The 20821-nt window shown below is 41.5% G+C and overlaps 2 long non-coding RNA genes and 1 pseudogene across 2 annotated transcripts in view; 2 read left to right on the forward strand and 1 right to left on the reverse strand.

The window, feature by feature from the left end:
• The first annotated feature begins 14 nt into the window (after positions 1-14).
• The window catches only part of LOC137856161 (uncharacterized), a 69970-nt gene continuing 49163 nt past the window's right edge, over positions 15-20821 (forward strand). Inside the window, exons 1-4 of the long non-coding RNA XR_011096238.1 lie at positions 15-130; positions 1705-1855; positions 10090-10243; positions 11185-11268. This is a non-coding gene — a long non-coding RNA (uncharacterized lncRNA). The remainder of the gene's footprint in view (positions 131-1704; positions 1856-10089; positions 10244-11184; positions 11269-20821) is intronic.
• Positions 6242-7846, forward strand: LOC137856159 (tubulin alpha chain-like; annotated as a pseudogene).
• Positions 7203-12593, reverse strand: LOC137856163 (uncharacterized). The gene is made up of 2 exons (XR_011096240.1): positions 12158-12593; positions 7203-7401 (listed from the first exon to the last, which is right to left on the reverse strand). It is a non-coding gene; the product is annotated as an uncharacterized lncRNA (long non-coding RNA).

Raw genomic sequence — 20821 nt, forward strand, 5'->3', positions numbered from 1 at the left:
GCCCCGCTCGCCGGTCAACGGCCGGGAGGGGGCTGAGGGGAGGGGGGGGCGCAGGCGGTGGCGCGGTGCTGAGGGGCCGAGCGACCTGGTGTTAGCTGTGTGTCAGCTGCATCGCTAACACAAAAGCTTGGTAAGATTAAGTCTGGCCGCAGCGTTCACTATTAGAAGTTACGGAGTGTGTTACAGGAAGCTTGATCCTGGCGGAGGATGTTTCCCAACTGTAGAAGTAGCTAGGGACTTCACAGAAAGCACAGGTTGATAGCGCAGAGGTACAGGACAACCAAGGACAAAATCTCCTCCTTCAGCTGGGAAAATTGTTTAAATCCTCATTCGCACTGAATTACTTTCTGAAATCCTGCACACACAAGGAAGGAATATTAAATTCCAAATTTGAAGCTCATTTAAGGGATGGATTATGTTTCATAACCTGAGGTTAAGCAGAATCAAGATGCAAAAGCTCGCTAACAAGCCACAAACCTAATTTTCTTCTGGGAAGCGTAAGGAGTGCTGCCCTGAGGTTTCTGATGTGTTTTTCTGTGTTTTCTAATATTAGTCTCGCTGTTGCTTCATAATGTCCAGAATAGCAGACCGTAAGTGTGATGAAAGGGCGCCTGAAGGAATGGGGTTTTCCTCAGTAGCCTGGTGGAGGTGACTTTGAATTCTTAATTCTTAGGAGAATAAGGCTGCCCCCCCCCCCCCAAAAAAAAAAAAAGGGGGGGGGGGATATCCAATATATACCGTAGCTCAGCTTACTGGAATTCATACCTCATGCAACAAGTTGATTCAGTGACACCTGAGGCAGTGATATTTCCCATTTCAGCATTAAATCTAATGATGAGTACTAAGTTCTACCACCCTTTACTATTTCAGGATTGGCTTTTTTCCCATTGGAGGTGAGGTTAATTAAGGAATTAGCTGTGAGTAATTAGTTATTAAAAAAGGCAAATAAATTTGAAGAACCAAGACAAAGTATCTTAATATAGGATTGGGCAGGTTGATGACCTTGTGTACAGTATAGCTCCTTTAGGAGGTAGCCTTAAGGAACTAATTAATCCCTTAATTAACCTCACCTCCAAACCCGTAGCTTTGCAGAGACTTTTCAAGCCCTCCTCTTCCCGCTTTTTATTGAAATAAACACTTCAAGTAATCATTTTCAGTTCCATGAATAGAATTTTACTAAGTTGAACGCAAGAGCTACATGAGAGGGATAGCTTGAACGTGCCTCATGCCCTAGTTTATAGTCTCAAGTGTGTGTTCCTGCCACATTAATCTTCTGCTACATAACAAAGGAATGAAATCATCTTGAAGGCTTTTATATACTTTGTCAAGAAGAACATAGAACCTTTTCACAGGTGGAAAACTCTGAAAACTTGTTGTCAGTTTGACATTTTGTCTTTTTGACATTTGCCTCTTACGATATCTGGCATTCCAGCATTGCGAGAGGAGTAGTAGAGGTGTGAAGTGACCTTACAGTGGATCCATTTTAGATATGCCCATATCTCACAAAGCAGAACTCTGCTGGAAAAATGCAACTTAACTAGAGAAATACTTCAGCATTGGCATAGTGTTAATAGTGACAGCCCTCAAAAGCCCAAGCTGTAAGGCCGTTACTGCTTCACTGAAGATAGAACTCCTGTGAGATTTATAGATCAGTTTGTTTATTTTTATTTTTCTAATTTTTAATTTTTATATTTTGCTCCACAGAAGCTATAAAAGCCTGAAAGCAAGCATCTCTCCTATAGAGTAGTCTGTGGTTTGGTGATACCCCAGGAAAAAAGGAGGCACAGAATCCAGGAGGAAAGACAGAAATTCATCTCATGCTTCTAGGCAGGTGCCCCAGCCACTAGGTTATTGGGTAAGAGCAACAGTGTTTGACCATATTTAAAGTAAAATGAGCACTCAGTTTGCATACGTATATACATATATGTATGCATATACATGTATTTATGAACATATAGATGTGTAGTGTATCTCATTGTTCTTTTATGTAAATCTTACAAACAATTTTGGAATGAGTACCCTATGAGAAATAGGAGATGAAGTGCCCACTTGCCTGATCTTTTCCCATCAGGCTTAAGCTACAAGTCAGTTAGTTTGGTTCAGTTAAGACCATGGTGTGGTATGTTCAGAAAGCTAACTTTGCATGACTGGATAGATAAAAGGGGTGTTTTTGAGGTTAGATACATCTAGACCAAGGTAGTAAGAAGAGGTTTTCAGGACAGCAGTTCTGAACTTAAGTACACACTTCAGGTTTGATAAACTATCAGTTACTCCTCGGTTAAGTCTTTATGCTCCTCAGCTCCTCTTTGAATCCTAGAAATAAGAGGTTGTGAGATTCCGCACAGTTTTACCATGCAGGCCTCCTCTGAAAACAAAACAAAAAACAACCCTGTAAGATACAAAATGATTATTCAGTGCACCATTGTATTTTTTTCTCTCTGTAAATAAACAGTAGCTCCATCTGTGCATATCTACCTCCAAACAATTTGTTCTCACTTCTGAAGTCATAGACTTGAAAAGCATTTCTATAATGTGGTATTGCTAACTGTGTTGACATCCCTTCTGTTAACAACCTCTAAGGCTGTGACATGGAAGATTTTTTACAAAGGATGAGCAACTAAAGCAGAATATACAATAAAGTATTTTAGAGCTCCCTACTTCAAACCTGTAAACAGTCTCCTGTGCCTATGCTATCAGACTTCTGAATCAGCATTATCAGAGATTACCTCAGAGATCAATCTGCAAAGTAGCTTTATCAAGCTCTAAGGCCATCTGCATTAGTCCTAATATGCAGAGAGCCTACCCTTTTTTCTTCTTTCTTTTTAAAGCCTTCATAGATATGCAGTAACAGATTCTTTGAAAGAGCACAGAACTGCACTCTGTTGTCTTGATACAAAACTTTTCAGACCTGCTTACTTAAAAGCTGTGGTAGATATTTCCTGTGTATACATTTAATTCACCCTTTGAGGTCACCAAGATCTTAATATGTCTTACAAAGATTTTTCCTGTATGTCTCCAAGGTTGTTGCTTGATATCCAAAGCTACCAAAGCATGCCCCATTCTGTGACAAAATCTGTTCTTCATTTCAGTGTTTCATAGCTATTAATTATTGTGAAGAAAGCCTTCACGAGTCAAAAGGCTGAGCCAAAGCTTTTATCAGCTACTAGGTTCTAGAAAGAAGGAAAAACCAACAGAGTTGTTGAAATCTGGTTTATATTTACCCACTGCCATTCACAGATTCATTTATGCTCAAAGCTTTCTTTAAGAGCTAATTTATTTTCCTCCCACCCCTTGCAAGGTTCAGATTTGCCCACCTGTGAAAGAAATATCAGAAATAAAGCTATTCTATTCAGAGACTGTGCTCAGGTGTTCCAGAGACTTAAGGGCAGAGTTCTGTGCAAGACACAAAGTCTGCTCTGCTCTACCAGGTTAGATGGGGTGTGATGCATGTAATTCATCATCTGTCTTTCCATAATTTTCAAGTTTATACAATTTAGGGGGAACCATTCAAGCCACACTTAGTTACAGGTTTTAGATAATTTCAAGAGTACCTAAGCAGTAAGGAATAGGCGTGTGCAGTCTCCTGATCATTCACTGAAAGGTACTGATGACTAGACTATGCAATATAAATACAAAGACGTTTAATTTCTGTTCAACAGGCTTTTGCGGAACATGATACTGCATTTCTCTTGCCACAAGAGGGAGCCATTTAAATTCTTGTTATTAAAGAAAATGAATTTTGAAGGACCAAGACAAAGTATCTTAATACACCATCGGCCAGGCAGATGTGCTTGTGTACCATTCAGTATAGCTCCTTTAGGAGACAGCCTGCTTCTTAACTCCAGCTAATTTAAGTTTTCTATAAGCAATCCCAGCATACGTACCAAGTATGTTGGATTTTTATGTCAGCTGTTCTGTATGGTTGTATAGAATGCAGCATCACACAAAGAGTGACATTATGCTATTTGTGAATAGTTTTTAATATTTCAGTTTAAGTGAAGATCTTGTTCTTAACGAGTTGCTTTACAAAATTACCAGCCTCCTTCTCAGGTTAAGCCTTAAATAATCCTTAGATCACATGGAGCTTCTGGTCATAGGGTTATTATCTTCTGTAGGGCAGCTCCATGTTTTCAGGTTCAAAGAAGGACATGTCCTCCTTTTCATCAAAATAAGGATGAGCAGGAACTGTGGACACATTCAGTGTAAAAGATGAGAGATTTGCCTCCAGGAAGGTTGTGAGCGAGCAGTACTGCAGCAGACTGCAAAGACACTCAGTACCTCTGCTGAGTCACCATCTTCCTGCTGCCTGTGCTGACAGGTTGTGCTGGATCCCCGCCAGCTCCCCTTGCAGTTCCGTGAGGTTGGCTATATATACATGATGAATGGAAGGAGAAAACGCAGTGGGAGGATGAAAAAAAAATCGTGTCACTGGAGGAAAACTCATCAGGATATTGCAGGCCATCTATTTCCTGAGAAATCCTGGAAGCTTCATGTTGCTTTGTAGAGTGAATGTTTAAGCTAGAATATGGATGAAGATATACGGTAGTTTGCTGTGAAGGGCTTGAAGTCACATATGCATTTTACTCTAGTGATTAATATTATTTTGGCATCGGTTTAGAGAGCCTTTCAATAACAGCTCTTGGCAGAAGTGTAAACTCACAGCTTGGTACTGTTGTAATCCAGCATTTTGAACCACTGTTTATTTAGATCTGGTAACTAGCAGTAGACTCTGATTTTAAGTTGGCAGTAGTATTTTACTGCAAGCCAAAACCTGCCTTTCTGCTCTATATTGAATATAGGAAAACTGTTCTGATTGCATAAATTAGTGCTCAGAACTCTGACCCCTACAACCACCCTGTTCTACATTTAATTTCATTTTTAGTCCTGCAACTGTACCAAACTACAGTTTAAGTAGGACCATTTACCTTACATAGCCCTTAAGATCTATAGATAACAAACAGACCATTATAATTTACCTAAGTGACTAGGAAGCACAGCTAAGTACTTTCAAAACACCGGTCAGGCTCAGTTCAGCTGAATGTGTTATCCTGGGAAGTTAAGAGTCTTCCCATAAGAATCTACTCGTGCAAGGAGCTGCTAATGTAAACACCTATCCAACAAGTTATGTCCTATTTTCCCAACAAGAAGTAGAATTGTTGAGTTAGTAAACCTAACCCAATTTTATTTCCAGTAGGATACTGTTTTCTGAGCCAGGCAATATCAGTGCAAGATTAATTTTCGAGTTAGGTCTTTTGTTCTTTGTGTGTGTTGTGGTTCTCTTCATCTGCAACTTTTCAGCTTAAACCCTTTCCTGCATGTTTACAAAATGCAGCATACACGTAAGGAAGATAAAATGTGTAAAACCAAGTGGGTGCCACTCTAAAATCTTTGGTCTGAGACATAACAAATAAAATGAGTCTCATAACAAGGTTCTTAATCAACAGATTCTTAGGAGATACCCCCTTGTGAGGCTTTACATTTTTAATAGGGAAGAAGGATCACTTAATAATATGCTTACCACCAAAACAAACCCTGCATACATTGCCATACCATTAGTAACTTCTAGGACTGTCATGTTTTTTGTATTTGTGCTTACACACACTATTCCTCATCTCGAGTTTTACAACCCTGATTTAGTGGGACAGTTTCCTAATGTGCAGTGTAATTCAATTCATTTTCTGCTGTCACTAGATGCCAGGGTGTTAATCAATACAAATAATGAAATGATGTGTATTAACTAAGTTTTGACTGATTATATTATCATCATCTAGTACATATGCCTTGGCTCCCTCCCCTAAGAAATAATCGGGTGAGGGAGTGGAAAACAGCGGCTTAGAGTCATTCCAGCTTAGGCTAGTGAGTCAGGAGGCAAGCACCTCACTATAATTCCCTCTCTCCTTTTAATTCAGAAGCTAAATTGGAGGAATTGATCATATTTCTGTCTGGTCATTAGAGACAGAAAATTGCTAGCCATAACTGGCTGGCAGGACTCCCTAAGGAGCTGGGTAAAACCATGTTTGTATTTTAACACCCCAAGAGGCAGTAGTTTATGTTTTCAGATAAATGACCCTCAAACAAGTTTTGGAGCCATTACTGCTGTGGGGGTCGCAGAATCCTAAGAGTACCCCAAGTTAGAAAGGACCCACAAGCATCATCGAGTCCACCTCCTGTTGGAGATAATCCCTTGTGCTCTTAGTGAGATGGGTGTGGTGTTGGTAAGGAGCCTAGGTGGTACAGTGCCATGAGGGAGTGTGTTTCTGTCAACAGCAGCTGGGCTGGCATCCAAATGGGCAATCCCAAACATGAATACAGGCTGCGTGGTGAGGAGATTGTGAGCAGTGGAAAGGGTATTGGTGTATGAAAAACTGAATATGAGCAGGCAATGTGCACTTAGAGCCCAGAAAGCCAATTGTATCTTGAGCTGTATCAACAGAAGTATAGCTTGCAAGTCAATGGAGGTGATTCTCCCCCTCCATTCCCTCTCGTGAGACCCCACAGGGTTCAGCCCAGGGGCTCCCAGCATAAGACATGGATGTGTTAGAGTGGATCCAGAGGAGGGCCATGAAGATGTCCAGAGGGCTGGAGCACCTCTCCTGTGAAGAACGGCTGAAAGAGCTGGGTTTGTTTAGCCTAGAGAAGAGAAAGCTCTGGGGTGACCTTATAGTAGCCTTCCAGTACTTAAAGGGGGCCTGCATGAAAGCCAGAGAAGGACTCTACCGGGGTGTATAGTGATAGAGCAAGGTGCAATGGTTTTAAACCAAGATAGGGTAGATTTAGATTAGCTATTTAGAAGAAATTCTTTACTATGTGTACACTGATGCAGTGGCACAGGCTGCCCAGAGAAGCTGTGGATGCCCCATCTTTGGTGCTCAAGGCCAGGCTGGATGGGGCTTTGGGCAACCTGGTCTGGTGGGAGCAGGGGGTTGGAACTAGATGGGCTTTAAGGTCCCTTCCAACCCAAACTGTTCTGTGATTCTGAGAATTCCTGCTGGGAACAGTATCCCCTGAACCATGGGATCCAGCTAGATGGCATTGTTTCCTCCAAGGCATCCTCAGGGCAAACAGATTCTTCCTTCGGGACCTTCTTTAGTGAGACAGACTCAGGGAAACATGTGCCCAGAGCGATGCTTGTTGGCCTGGAGCCCACCACCATTGCTGAGGCCTGGACTGGGATGTACTTCCCACTCGTCTACCTGTAGCAGCCTATCAGTGGCAAAGAAGATGCTGCCAACAGCTGTGTTCAGGGCTACTACACCACTGGGAAGGAGATGGGGACTCAGTTGTTGATAGGGCTTGTGAAATGGCTGACCAGTGCAGTAGGCTCCAAGAGGTTCCTGGTCTTCCACAGCTTTGGGGGAGGCATGGGCTTAGGGTTCACTTCCTGCCTCATGGAGCAGCTCTCTGTGGAGAACAGCAAGAAATCTAAGCTGGAGTTCTCTGTGTACCCAGCCCTGCAGGTCTCCACAGCAGTGAGGGAGCCCTACAACTCTGTCCTCACCACCCACACCACCCTGGAACACTGACTGCTCCTTCATGGTGGACAACAAGGCCATCTATGACATCTGCAACAACAACATGGACATCGAGCATCCTACCTACAGCAGCCTCAGCAGGCTGATTAAGCAGACTGTCTCATATATCACTGCTTCCCTGAGATGTGAGGTGCCTTGAATGTTGACCTGAGTTTCAGCCTAGCCTGGTGCTTTTCCCACAGATACACTTCCCACTCACAACCTATGCACTCATCATCTCGTCAGAAAAAGCGTACCACGAGTGACTAAATCCTGAGCTTCAGTGTATGGTTTGGGGTGAGCAATCCAATTATATTTAGTTGCTTCTGTAAGAAATATTCCTTCCTGCAGTTTTCTGTGCATCCTGGCAACCAGAAAAAATCAAAAGGAACAAAAGCTGGTTTTATATAAATCTTAAAGACAGCACTAACATGTAATTTTGACTTTGGACTCATATTCATATTTGAGGCTCTTCCCTTAGACCTGCCTGGGTGTTTCTGCCCCACATAGCTTCTACTGCAACAGTACAGTAGAGTGTTGCTGCTTTTAACATCCCCTGGCCAGTAGCGCAGAACCTGCTGTATTCTTACTGTGACATTCCCAGCTAACAGCTTCAGCGCCCAGAGCTGTGTTGTATCGGCACAGTCTGTCCCCAAACAAGTTAGCTTTCCATCTGTAAGCCTAATTAATTCAAGAGCAGCACGGTGCTGACACAGCTCTGCTGTTTCCAGTTCTGGAACTAGTCAAGGTTGATGCTTGCCTGGGATTGCTACAGTGCAGCCTTGCACAACACAGGTAGCACTGACAACACATCCAACTCTTTTATGTGATGCTGCTTCCTGTTCATCTGTCTTGGTACTATAAGCTACCATTAACAAATGCCAAGGCAGGGAAATACATCCAAAGCCCAACCCGTATTTATACCACACTGAAAGACAATGGCACTGGCACTGCCTACTGGCAAGCTTACGCCCAGGAGCATGAAACAGCCCTGTTCGCATCAGGATGGTGGCAGGAGAAGGTGGAGTCTGGCTTTTCCCCTTGATGCAGACCTACTGAAGTCTTGAGCTTGCCACCCCTTTCCCATCAGGGCTGAATCAGCCCTTAGCACAGTAACCTGGCTCCTACAGGCTCCACCGGGAAGCTGTGGCACCAGATGAAGAGAACAACCAACCCTAGGTGAAAGTTCTTACAGTGGCAGGATGGAAAATAAACAAACAAAAACCAAACCAACAGACAAAGTACTACAAAAATCTAAAGCTATGTTTAAAAAGCTGTATAAATTCTTATTACAGGCCAGAGTGAAGGTGGTGTAGTTTGTTCTCTGTGTAGATGTTCCCTTATCAGAGTATTGGCCTTGGCCAGTGGGTGACAGTATTTCTGCTGTGCCTGCTCCCTGGCTGTATAACCTCTTCATTTCTGGTTCCAGTTTTCAGAAGATGTAACTAGAAAAAGTAGTTTTGAGATCTTGGATTGTTTAGCTGGCTGCTGCTCAAGAAGTTTGTAGTGATGCCAAGAGCCCCCACAGTATAACTCACCATGGCTTCTTCTCCTCCCTCCCCCCCTTCACATAATTGCTGTACTTATTCCTTAATCATTCTAGTTTGTGACCAGACAAGGAAGGGGTGTCCTCTGGGGCAGAGGGCTATAGATATAGCATGATTTGTGCCTTAAAAATAGGTTAAACTAGTGACTTTAAAAATTCATGGCAAAATGTGAACTTCAGAATACATGCATAAATGTCTTGTGGGCATAGGAGAGAAAGTTAATAAAGGGGTTGAGCAATTGAGGGAGTTAAGTAGAGAGACTTCAGTACACATAAACAAGAAATGCTTCCAAAGGTATTACTGCCACATCCAGAAATATTTAGCTGTGGGGTTTTTCCAGGGCTGATGCTCACACCCGTGTAAGATCATAAGACATCTCAGAAAGATTGAGTAGTGATAGTTAATTCTAGTATCTTTTGAAATGTCATGTTCTGTACTTTATTGTATGCAATGTCACATTATGATCAGTAGTTATTTTATTTGTCTAAGAAAAACGTATGCAGCTACACTTTTAGGAAGTTGTAGCAAGTTCTGTTGTGTAGAGACTCCTGTGACTTTCAGCTGACGAGCTAGCATTAAGCCATCAAATGAAATAGACCACAGATTTTTGTCAAACACTGTGGTTTTGTATAATTGTGGAATAATATCTCAGAAACCCCATGGGAGAGCATCTGCTGTGTATATCCTGTTAAACAAAAGGCCAAGGGTAATTTTTCTTCAGAAGAGGACTGGTCCAATAAGGCCAGTTACCTATGAAAAAGTTACTTATTTACAATTTGCAGTGTAGTCCTCTTAATTGTATATGGACTTTTTAATATGACAACAATATTTTCCGGTATAGGCCAAATTCTGATAAAGTATCCTTTGGGCTGATTACCAAGAATACAAGGGAAAGTGAGAGGTCTGAGAAGACTGCAGTGTATTATTTCATAAATAAAAAGCAATGAAGATATAAAGATTTGGATTTGTATTTCAGATGGGAGTTGGAGGTGCAAAGTACACTCTTGTAACTGTCATCTTACTCATTACAGCTTCCAGAAGTTTCCTATTGTCCAGTTCCTACCCTTGCCCTGAGAGCATCCTTACAGCTAAGAACTTAGTGGTAGCTGGTACAGCCTGTCAGTGCTGGCTGAAGAGCCATTTTTGAACAGCAAGAAAATTCAGGATACATGGAGCAAGTGCTTGGTGAGAAGCTTGCCATTTACATTACATTTCTTCTTAGTATGTCTCAGAATAGAGTCACATAGTCATCAGTAGGCTCCACAATTAGTTACGTGATAGCTGAGCATCCACAGGAGGAATAAGAAAATTGATCAAATTTGATCTATAGGTTGTTACAAGCCATCGTTTAACTTCTCAGTAGTCTTGTTTCATATTCACCTTTAATACATTAGCTTTGCTTTCTGATGTAACTAAAACCTTTCTCTTCCTCTCCACCTGACCCCAAACGTACACCTTCACAACATTTCAGTCAATCTATGTAGAATAGTTTTTGAACTGGTGCAATTTTTGGAAAATAAATTAAGAATGAGTATACTGAGCCAGCCAAAACATGATTTGGAGTAGGAAGGAGCTTCGTTGCTAAGGTGTGTGTACATACTTGAAAATCATTATAAAGGACAACAACAAATAGTTGATGTCTTTAGCCTGCAGTTGACTACACACTCATCGTATTAGCAACTATAAATATAGTATGATTGTGATACTCAAGTGAATTTTGTAGTATGAGACAAGAACTGAAAATGTCCACAAAGCAGAGAGATTGGTCTGGAGAGAAATTAGGCGTTGTAAACATCATAGAAATTTCTAATATTTTTTTTTTCTTTAAAAGAAATCATGGTGATTTAATCACATGGCTGCTAGTGGAAATAGGAAGCAAACAGTTAAATTTCTGTGAACCAGAACAGACATAAACCTTAAACCACATTAACCATTAAAGCTTCATCTTTTCTGAAGTGAATGAAATAATGTATGATCTGGCAGCATTTCTGACTAATAATAGTTAAGTACTTATCAGTGATTCTTAAGTCAGTCTTTTATCATAATATTAATTAGTGTAATCATTTTATTCTTCATTCATTAAATAAGCAATTTGTACCTAATTGGAAACTCCTTGTGTTTCCCAGAAATCCTTTCTGCCTGTATGACATTGCCTCTCATGGGATGCAGCACAGCTGTTGAATGATCCACTCGCTTTTTGGACAAAACAGGTAAGTGACATAATATCTGGGACATTTTAGAGTCAGTGCATGTAGTCAGAGCCCCAGCTCTGGACTTTCTTACACCCAGCGATAACAGATAGGGAACACCCAGCATATCCCAGTCATGCCTGAGGCAGCAATATGCAAATGGATCTTTCCCTCCATACTGAGCTGGTGGGAGCAGGACTGCTGGCCAGTCCTGCTGGCAAATTGGAAGGATTGCTGCAGTTAAGGCAGGAGAGAAACCTGCCCCACGTGATCTGAACAAGCCCCTCTGCCCAAAAAGGGTCATGCCTAACAAATGCGCAGAGCAAGTGGAAGAACAGGAGAAAGCACCAGCAGTCCCCACGCAGTGAGGAGCTACCAAGATCCACAAGCTTGTCCAGCGTTAAAGAGAACACAGCCCACTACGCTGGGCAGGAGGAGGATCTGGGCAAGAAGGACCTGGGATTGCAGAAACAACTCAGCATCTAGATAGTTTTTCATTATCTAGATAGTCTTAGTACAGCACACAAGTAATTATCCTAGTATTAATGCTGTCAGCAGCTCAAAGGGCCGTCTTTGGATCTGTCAAATTTCAGATGTTTTTATGTTAGAAGAAGTTCCCCTTGATTACAGTACTCCGCTTGCATAAGACAACCATGCCTCACTAACCCAGACTCAGACAAGCCACATCACATGCTTAAATCCCTGTCTGGGGACCCCGGGAATCTGGGGACCCCCTGAGTTGGTGGGGTTTTATGTTTATTTACCATTATTATTATCATCATTATTATGTTTTTAAGGGCTGGAAAGGGAGCTTAGAATCCACATGAGTACTTTCACTGAAAACAGACAAGGTAAAGGAAGTACTCCAACTCCTCAGCATTAAAGAACTGTAGAACCCAGGAACACTTACCTGCCAGCTTCTGAACCTGAGTCACTTCCACACTGCTTCACAGGGAAGTCGCACCACCAGGGTTCTGCTGTACTGAGAAGGCACCGCCAACATAGCTAGCTCATAGAGTCACTAAAACTATTTCACATAGATGGCAGAAAACACAAAGAAAAAACAGCCCACGGGGGAACACTGAGCCCACTTCCCCACAACAGCAGAAAAGCACCCTCAACAACCTGAGCCTCAGACTCCCCCAGGAAGGCAATTCCCCACACCTCCTCAAGCTTCCTATATAGCAAAGGTCAAATGACCCACACCTGGCAGATTTCACTTCACAAGGGTGGAGCCAAGAGACCTTGTGGAATAGGCTCCTCTACCTGGCTTCAGTCTTTTAAGATCAATTGCTCCTTATCACTAATAGAAATAACCTGACAAGGGGCTTAGTGGTTAGAGTTGACCTAATGAATTAACTAGGAAAGGTGCACAAGGGTCGTATTTCTGTCAGTCATTCTGTCAGGAAAATTAGTACAGAGCCTGCTAAAATAAATAAATAAATAAATAGATAGATAGACAGATAAAAAAATCAAAGAAATCAAAGAAAATGACCTTAAAGGCAAAATTGCTATCATAGATTTTCATCTGTCTAGTCACGACAGATAAAGAAAATAGCAATCAGAATGACTTTTCTTGGCATTAATGTTATTTAAATCTGCTTTTCTGAGATGTCTTCCTTATGCAGGACTTTTCAAAATCTAGCCCCGTGACCTCTGACTACACTATTTACTTCCGCTGCCTATAAGCTATCACGTATAAATGCCAGGATCCGGATCCTCACTCACTATTCAGGTCAAGGACTGGGCTGAAGGTCTGGGCTTTGATTTGGTTACATGCCCACATTGCCGTTTCCTGGCAGGTCATGGGAAGAAGATTGGCTGGCTTGAGGGAGCTTATGTACATGTGGCTTTTAGGCTGCAGCCAAAGTGTTCCTCTAGATCTGGAAGTCTGAAGAGGGTTGCGGTCTCCAAGCTCAGATACAACCACGTGTTAGTCTGGCGCAACTGATTTTTGGGTTCCTTGCACTGGCTCTTCCTTCACCTCCTCTTCAGAGGCAAGGACAGGCGTCTCTTTTGTGCTCCTTTGTTAGTAAACAAACCAGGACAGATTAAAGCCTCTTTCTTCAAGTCAGTAAGATACTGGGCTACAAAGATGGCGAAGGGCCTAGAGGGGAAGACGTATGAGGGGCAGCTGAGGCCACTGGGCCTGTTCAGCCTGGAAACAAGGTGGCTGAGGGGAGACCTCGTCGCAGTCTACAGCTTCCTCGCGAGGGGGAGTGGACGGGCAGGTACCGATCTATTCTCTTCAGTCCCCAGTGATAGGACCCAAGGGAATGGCGTCAACCTGAGGCAGGGGAGGCTTAGGCTGCACATCAGGAAGAGGTTCTTCACTGAGAGGGTTGTTGCACACTGGAACGGGCTCCCCAGGCAAGTAGTCACTGCACCAAGCCTGTCGGCGTTTAAGAAGCATTTGGACTTGTGCACTTAGTCACGTGGTCTGAATTTTTGGTTAGACCTGTGTGGTGCCAGGAGTTGGCCTCAATGATCCTTAGGGGACCATTCCAACTCGGGATAATCTATGATTCTATACCCGCCTTTGGTTTCAGTGAGAATTCAGGCCCTGAAATCAACCAAAGTTTCTTCTGGATGGTGTTTTTTCTGAATAGGATAACTTCATTTCCCTTTTGAAGACTTACAAGGATGTAGTAACAAAAGCAGAGGCAGAAAACAGCACCTGAGGCACAGGCTACTTTTCAGGCTGCAGCAGACTATAGGTATTGTTATAAATGACTGAGTCCCAAATAGGGTTACAATCAAAGTTTACAATTTATTAAAGGAATAGAGGTAAGCAAACAGCGCTGGGTGCGCCGGGAGTCTCTGCTCCACCAAGACGCACACCAGTTACATCAGGCGGCTGGTTTTTATGCTCCTAGGCTAATACATATTCATCGCCACTTTTGGAAAAGGCAGGGTTCTTATAATTAGTTTCCCGTCACCCAAACCATCCCACGGATGCATACGTATCAGTCTCTGGCAGTCCCTCTGGGGGTCGCTCGTACTGAAGGCTCGTAGTCTTCCTCCCAGGCTTCGTCCTTCGGTCGTTCCTCAGCTTCCCCCCACCACCACCCCGCTCCTTATTTAGTGGTCTCTGGGCCACATGTCAGAAAGTTGTGTCTCATGCAGTAGCCAGCAATTAGCTCAAAAGACTCCCCCTTATGCTCTTATCTCCCAGACCCGAGTCTCAAGGTTTACCCTTCAAACCCTCTATCGACATGAACTGCTAGACCATTCTTTTGCAAGATACAAGAACTAGATACACTAACCACTCTGTTTCTCTTGGACTTGTGGTTATTTATACAAGAGGATGTAAGACAGAAGGTCACATTTCATGATGAGGCCCTAGCATTGTTCCGTATTGACACGAATCAGATGAACATATTTCACAGGATGATATTATCATTTCAGACAAATATGATCTACGTAGCGTGAAGTGTTCTGGCATGCTTACACTCTGCCAAGGGCCCGAAAATGGGACCTTCATTTTAAGACTGCATGGAAAAGAAAACAAAACCAACAACAACACAGAAGGAACTTTTCCTTCACCTACATTTTATTATTATCTTGCAACTCCTGCAGGTGTCCACAAGAAATTTTGCCCCACCCCCTCCCCCCAGAAAACAAACAAACAAAAAAATACATTGTGGCACAGAGGCATAATTTCAGTTCACACCAGTAGATGTTCTTCTCACTGAAGCGCAGTTAAGCCCCACAAAGTGCCAAAAAACTGCCAAAACGTGATGTATTTACAAGTTACTTTTCTATGTTCACATTATTTACTTGTCTGGTCTTGCCTTCAGGGCTTGACCTGTCTTGGGGGGAGGGACGGGGGGGGGGGGGGGGGGCAGAACATGTAATGCCGTGCAAGGTTGTTTGGGTGTATGTCTGACAACATGACTTTAAAATTTTGAACTGTTTGTACAGAAGCAAAAGACAGAAGAGTACACTATCCCCAAGGGAAACGTGGAAACTACCCCTTGCTTCTCAGGTTAAAAGTAAAAGGTGTAAGCATCTGTTAAGGGGGAAGAAAAAGTGTAATCAGCGGTTTGAGTACAATTCTTACATATACAGGATCGTTTTCCTCTCCAATTTCCAACTTGGAGTGCAACATTTTTCATCATGCTCTTAGAACAGGATTCTGATTCTAACAAGGGTTCCTAGTGCAAATTTCCAGAGAAGAGAGATTTATTCACTGGTAAAAATATTGTAAAGCTACTTAGATTTGCCCAATTGCGGAAGCTTAACAATGTTATGTTCTGGATGTAGTTTTCCTTCATCTGCTCCTCCCTTCCATGTTGTCTATGCTTTTGCTGTAATTGTCACGATCTTGTTCTTTCCAGTTAACTTGGGTATCTCTGTATTACCCTGCGTTACACAGTGTACACATAAGCAAAGTGCCAGTTACACCACTTGGGATAAATATCATCCTGTACAAAAAGAATGTGCAATTAGTCTTGTTTAATTTGAGTATTTCACAGTGTAAATGCAAAGGGCTAAAATAACCACTCAATTATAGTTGGAAATGTTTAAGAAGTACTTCAAGTATTTTTGTAAAATAGATGACTGGAAAGCTGATAGGGTCCTCTGAGTCATAGTATTCTGGTTATCCAGGAATCCAGAATTCAGGCTGCACAAGTGTCCTTGATGTAGTTTTTGGAGCAGCTTGTTAAATTCATCACATTTTAATGTATTTACCACAAGAAAAAGATGAGGACTGAAAATCAACGGCGAGATCGTTTGCTAACTTGATGGTAGGACTTTAAACCTCTCCATGGTATGGATTGCTCTTTAGAGGCATGTGATCTATCTAAGGTAACCATTCAGAACTGTCCACCTATTCCTATTGGCGCTTTTGCACACCTGTGATTAGCACCACATTAGATACAGTTGTGTCTTAGATTGTAGGCATCACTTGTAGAATGGTTAAAAATAAAATTGCAATTCAAACTGGTGCCTTCTTAGTTTCAAAACTATCATGAAAGCCATCTGTTCACACAGTACCGCTATACATCAGGGCTGGATGCTGGCAGGATGTGAATAAGGGTGCCATTGAACAGCACAATGTATCCTCTGTCGTACGACATGGAGAGCGCATCAATCTGTACAGAGCAAATGGGCTCAAGCAGGATCTGTAGCTCCTTTATGCACCCCCTGGTAAATCTATTCTTAACATAGTGTTTTGGAAGCAAAAATACTAAAAACATAAGTGTATAGAGGCTTTCAAAAGGATGGCCTCCCTTTCTTTTTGGTCTGCAAAGCTAATGTTTATTATACTATTTTAGTTAAATACTTGCATGCATGAGGCACGTCAGTGGATCTTGTCAAGTGGTTGGTGCTCTGTGAGACTCCCTACATATAACTCCATTAAGCAGAGATTAAGTTAGTGGAAAAATGATATGTAAACAGAAAATACAGGAGCAGAAGATCAGTTTTGCTCAGATACCATAAAAGAGATGATAGGATCTGTGCTAACTCCCTTAAATACTTTTTTCTGCAGAAGGAATGTGATCCACGAAACAACCTGGTGAAGGTTGGGTATAAAGTAGTGCCACCATCACGAACTTGGCCAAGTTGTCTTTCTTTTGAAAACAGGGGCCCGTGTATGGATGTGTTTGTCTCTCCGAAGAGTGCAGATTTTCTGAATGTCTAACGTATATGTAAGATCCCCGTGTAATTACAGAATCAAACGGAAATTTAATGCTTGCTTTTACCTACAGATGGATTGAATTCCTGCTGCTTGGCCCTTGGCTCAAGATCAATTTACTTTAAATTTGTGCAATACTTCTTCAAATACGTATTCCATGGAGGACTTTGTGAGGTGATACCTTATTACTCTCTCATCACAGCCTTTAAAATAGTAGCTCAGTACACATCTAGTCCTGAATATTAGAGTGTAGAGTGTTGGAATGGATGGTTTTATCAGGTTGAAGACCTGTTTAAAGTCTGCTTTGTTAAATGAATGAGGTAAAAGCAGGTATGTATACTATATAATAAATTGTGGTAACGTCTGAGCAGTGAGGTAAATGTCTCCCAAGACAGATATAGCTAGTGAATGATTTTAACTGGAATATAATTCATTAATGTGAGCAGGACAGCAGTTTGCAATAATATGACTGAAAGATTACCATGGAATCCAATACTGCTATTCATACTACCAATTCTGTGCTTCTTTGCAAATCTAAAAGAGACCGTCCCTTTGGAATGTTCTTTGATGTGTATTCACTTTCATATTTTTTATCTTCAAAAAATTGCTAAAGGAATTATTAGGTGTACCCTTACTTTTTGTTTCTCAAAAAGGCACCAAGTATGGAGATGGCTTAGGATGAGAAGAGTGCTGATAACACCCCGATGTTTTAATTGTTGCAGAGCAGTGCTTATACCAAGCCAAGGACATCTCAGCCTTTTGCTCTGTCCTGCCAACAGGCAGGCTGGGGGTGCAGTAAGAGCTGGGAGGGGACAGACCCAGGACAGGTGACCCAAACTAGCCAAAGGGGTATTCCATACTGTATGGGGTCATGCTAAACAATATATAGGGGTGGCTAGCCGGGGGGAGGGGGCCCCACTGCTCGGGGTGAGGCTGGGCATCGGTCAGCGGGTGGTGAGCAGTTGCATTGTGCATCACTTGTTTGTACATATTATTACTTTCGTATTATCACCATTGTATCATTATTATTATTATTGTTATTATTATTTTTGTTATTTTTATTTTCCTGTCTTATTAAACTGTCTTTATCTCAACTCACGGGCTTCACTTTCCATTTCTCTCCCCCGTCCCAGAGAGGGAGGGGGGAGGGTGAGCGAATGGCTGCGTGGTGTTTAGCTGCCGGCCGGGTTAAACCATGACAGTTTGCAAACTAACAATTTTTTTTCCCTATGAGTTGTGAAGAAAGCATGTAATTTAACTATACATCTTAAATAGTTCAGTTGTGGCACTTCTGGGTAAACCAAGTCAGGACAATTTGGATGCTAAGAAAGAACTGCATAACATGTTTTTCACATTGGTGAGTCCTAGACTGTAGTCTGTCAGCATATGGCAAGAAGTCAGTTGCTGAATTAGAAATGTATTTTACTTCCAATATCTTTACAGTGTTTTCAAAAAAGGAAGTATGTTTGGCAGGTTATATGGTATATTCTCAGAGGTGATCATCTGTGTGTCCAGAAGATTCATGTACCTGTGTTTTTATGTGCCAGTATTTGTGTAAGGGGAATCTTTTTTATTTACTTGTATCTGGCAAACCTTGCTTAGATTTGTAAAAATTCATGTGGGTCTCTGGTGGCATATCATTGCTAAGTGGTGTTTCAATAAATCTGTATTTTATTCTGGTTAATCAGTACTTTTAAACTCCCTGTCATAGGTTCTGGGGAACAGTATTCTAGGAAGAGATGTCCTATTGGTTCATGGAGTTAGATACAGCTACAGCAAAACCCTGCAGGAGTATTCTGCAGGAATTTATGCGGGAGGAACATATCTCAGGGAGTAAAACAGTTTGCCTCATGTTTGTTAAACTCCCTATCAATAGAGAAAATAACTAGGGAAAGCTGTGACTTTGTTCAGTTTTGAAATATGAAATTCTATCATATTTTAAAGATAGTCTCATATGGACTTGCTCTTACTAAATAACATTCATACTACTAGATCATCTGTGAATTATAACAAACAGATGAAAGATTATGCTGTTATCAATTTCCAGAAAATATCCATATCAATAACCATATCACTATCCATAAAAAAAATACTAGTTTTATTTCTTTCTTAAGGATGGCCCCCTGAATTAGATGTTGTCACTGGGATTTGCTAACTGTGTAGCTATAGACTTTGAAATTTTGGTATCAAGCACAGATGTGCTGAGATACAGTCACAGTCTAGGTCATTGATGAATATTCAGGAATTACTGACCTAAATACTTCCTCAAAGGTAGAATAATGGAAGGAAATAGATACTTTATTGCAGCCCGTGCTATTCTGTGCTAGTTCTTACCTCTTCCAAATTGTAGAAATAAATGTTGCCTCCTGTCCCAAGGAAAATCATCTTGCCTATCTTTTACACTTTACCTACATCAAATCTTCTTTTGATGAAGAGCTCATTTGCAGTTGGTGGACAGTTGCAACACACCTTATGCACGCCAGCTGAGAAATGAATGTCATGCAAGGTTGAAAGTGTGATGAGAATATGTCCTATTACAATAATAATGGGTAAAATTGCACTTTTTTGATTAACTTCGTATGATCTAGAGCTTCTCACCTTCCTCTTCTCCTTTCAGGCCCTTTTGTACGTGATCACCTTTACAGTGCCAAGTTCTATATGATAGTCTATGTCCCCTTCCATCTGAAAACCAGATTCTGTGGCAATCAGCATATGAAATAAATTACTTACTTAGTTTGAGTGCCTTTGACTCCCTTTCACCTGAAAGCAGCCTATGAAATTGTGTCTTTTTGGATCTGTTGGTAACATATCACCATTCCTCTTTGATACACTGGATAACAGCATAACACAGATCCTTGGGAGTCTTAACCAGAGCCCCAGGTTTCAGCGTAGTTGTCTCTACTGATCAGTTGCTCTTCTTAGATTCTCACAATATTAGTATCTGCAACACAACCACCTGTTCTAGCTAGATACTTGGTACACTTTGGGAAGTGATACTTTTTGGTATTTTGCATTTTTCGTCTTTTTACTCTGACAAAAATTGTTGACATTCCTTTTATATTGTAATACCAAGACAGTTATGAGAAAATGCTTGGGATTCACTTCCATGGTACATAAACAAAATTTGTAATATTAAAATTTAATTCCATTTCTATTACTTCAGTCTTCAGGGTCATACAGAACTTTGTGTATGCTATTCCAATCATCATACAGACTGGTGCTGCTTTAACGTCAGCAAACATTAGTAAATGTGTTTTTTCTGTCCATGTCATCAATGAAAATATGGCAAGATGCATTCTAAAATGCATCCTTGAAGAACTCCTTTAAGACTTGTCCTTTGTCTGAGCAGTTCCCCTGTCAGTGCAAATCACTGCGCTCCATTTAGCCTGTTTCTTACCAATCTCACATTTCTTGTGTTTGTTTCCTTCATCACGTCTAACTAACACTCCATGCAGAGCAAGGCAGTGTCTGGAAATAATGGAGGCAGCGAATAGGTACTTTTCTCTCAACAGTATTGATTGGAGTAAACATTTGTGTACAGGGAACGACGAGGGCAAATTTCTCTGTTAGAGTTGTTGTTGTGTTATGCGAACATCAGGTTTTTAGCAGTGCTGGTCACATTTCTGTGCGGCTGCCTTCATCACTATCAGATTGTTGTAGCATCTAGCCTTGTTTTTTCCACGCTGTTATTTAGGAAAATCATTTTGCCTCATGGCTCTGAATTACTGAAAATACATTATTTTGTCCCTCGGAATCTCTTCTCTTTCTCAACATAGATATGGGCTCATCTAGAGCCTTAAAAGTACTTAGTTTTAATAGTGGTATAGTGTAAGAAATGATTTAGTGTTATATCATTTCTCATACCTATGCTCTGCTGCCTTAGCTCTCTGATACTCAAGCTCAATCTGTCCATGCATGAACACTTAGGAT

The sequence above is a fragment of the Anas acuta genome, chromosome 4 (genome assembly GCF_963932015.1).
Source record: "Anas acuta chromosome 4, bAnaAcu1.1, whole genome shotgun sequence".
Classification (NCBI taxonomy): domain Eukaryota; kingdom Metazoa; phylum Chordata; class Aves; order Anseriformes; family Anatidae; genus Anas; species Anas acuta.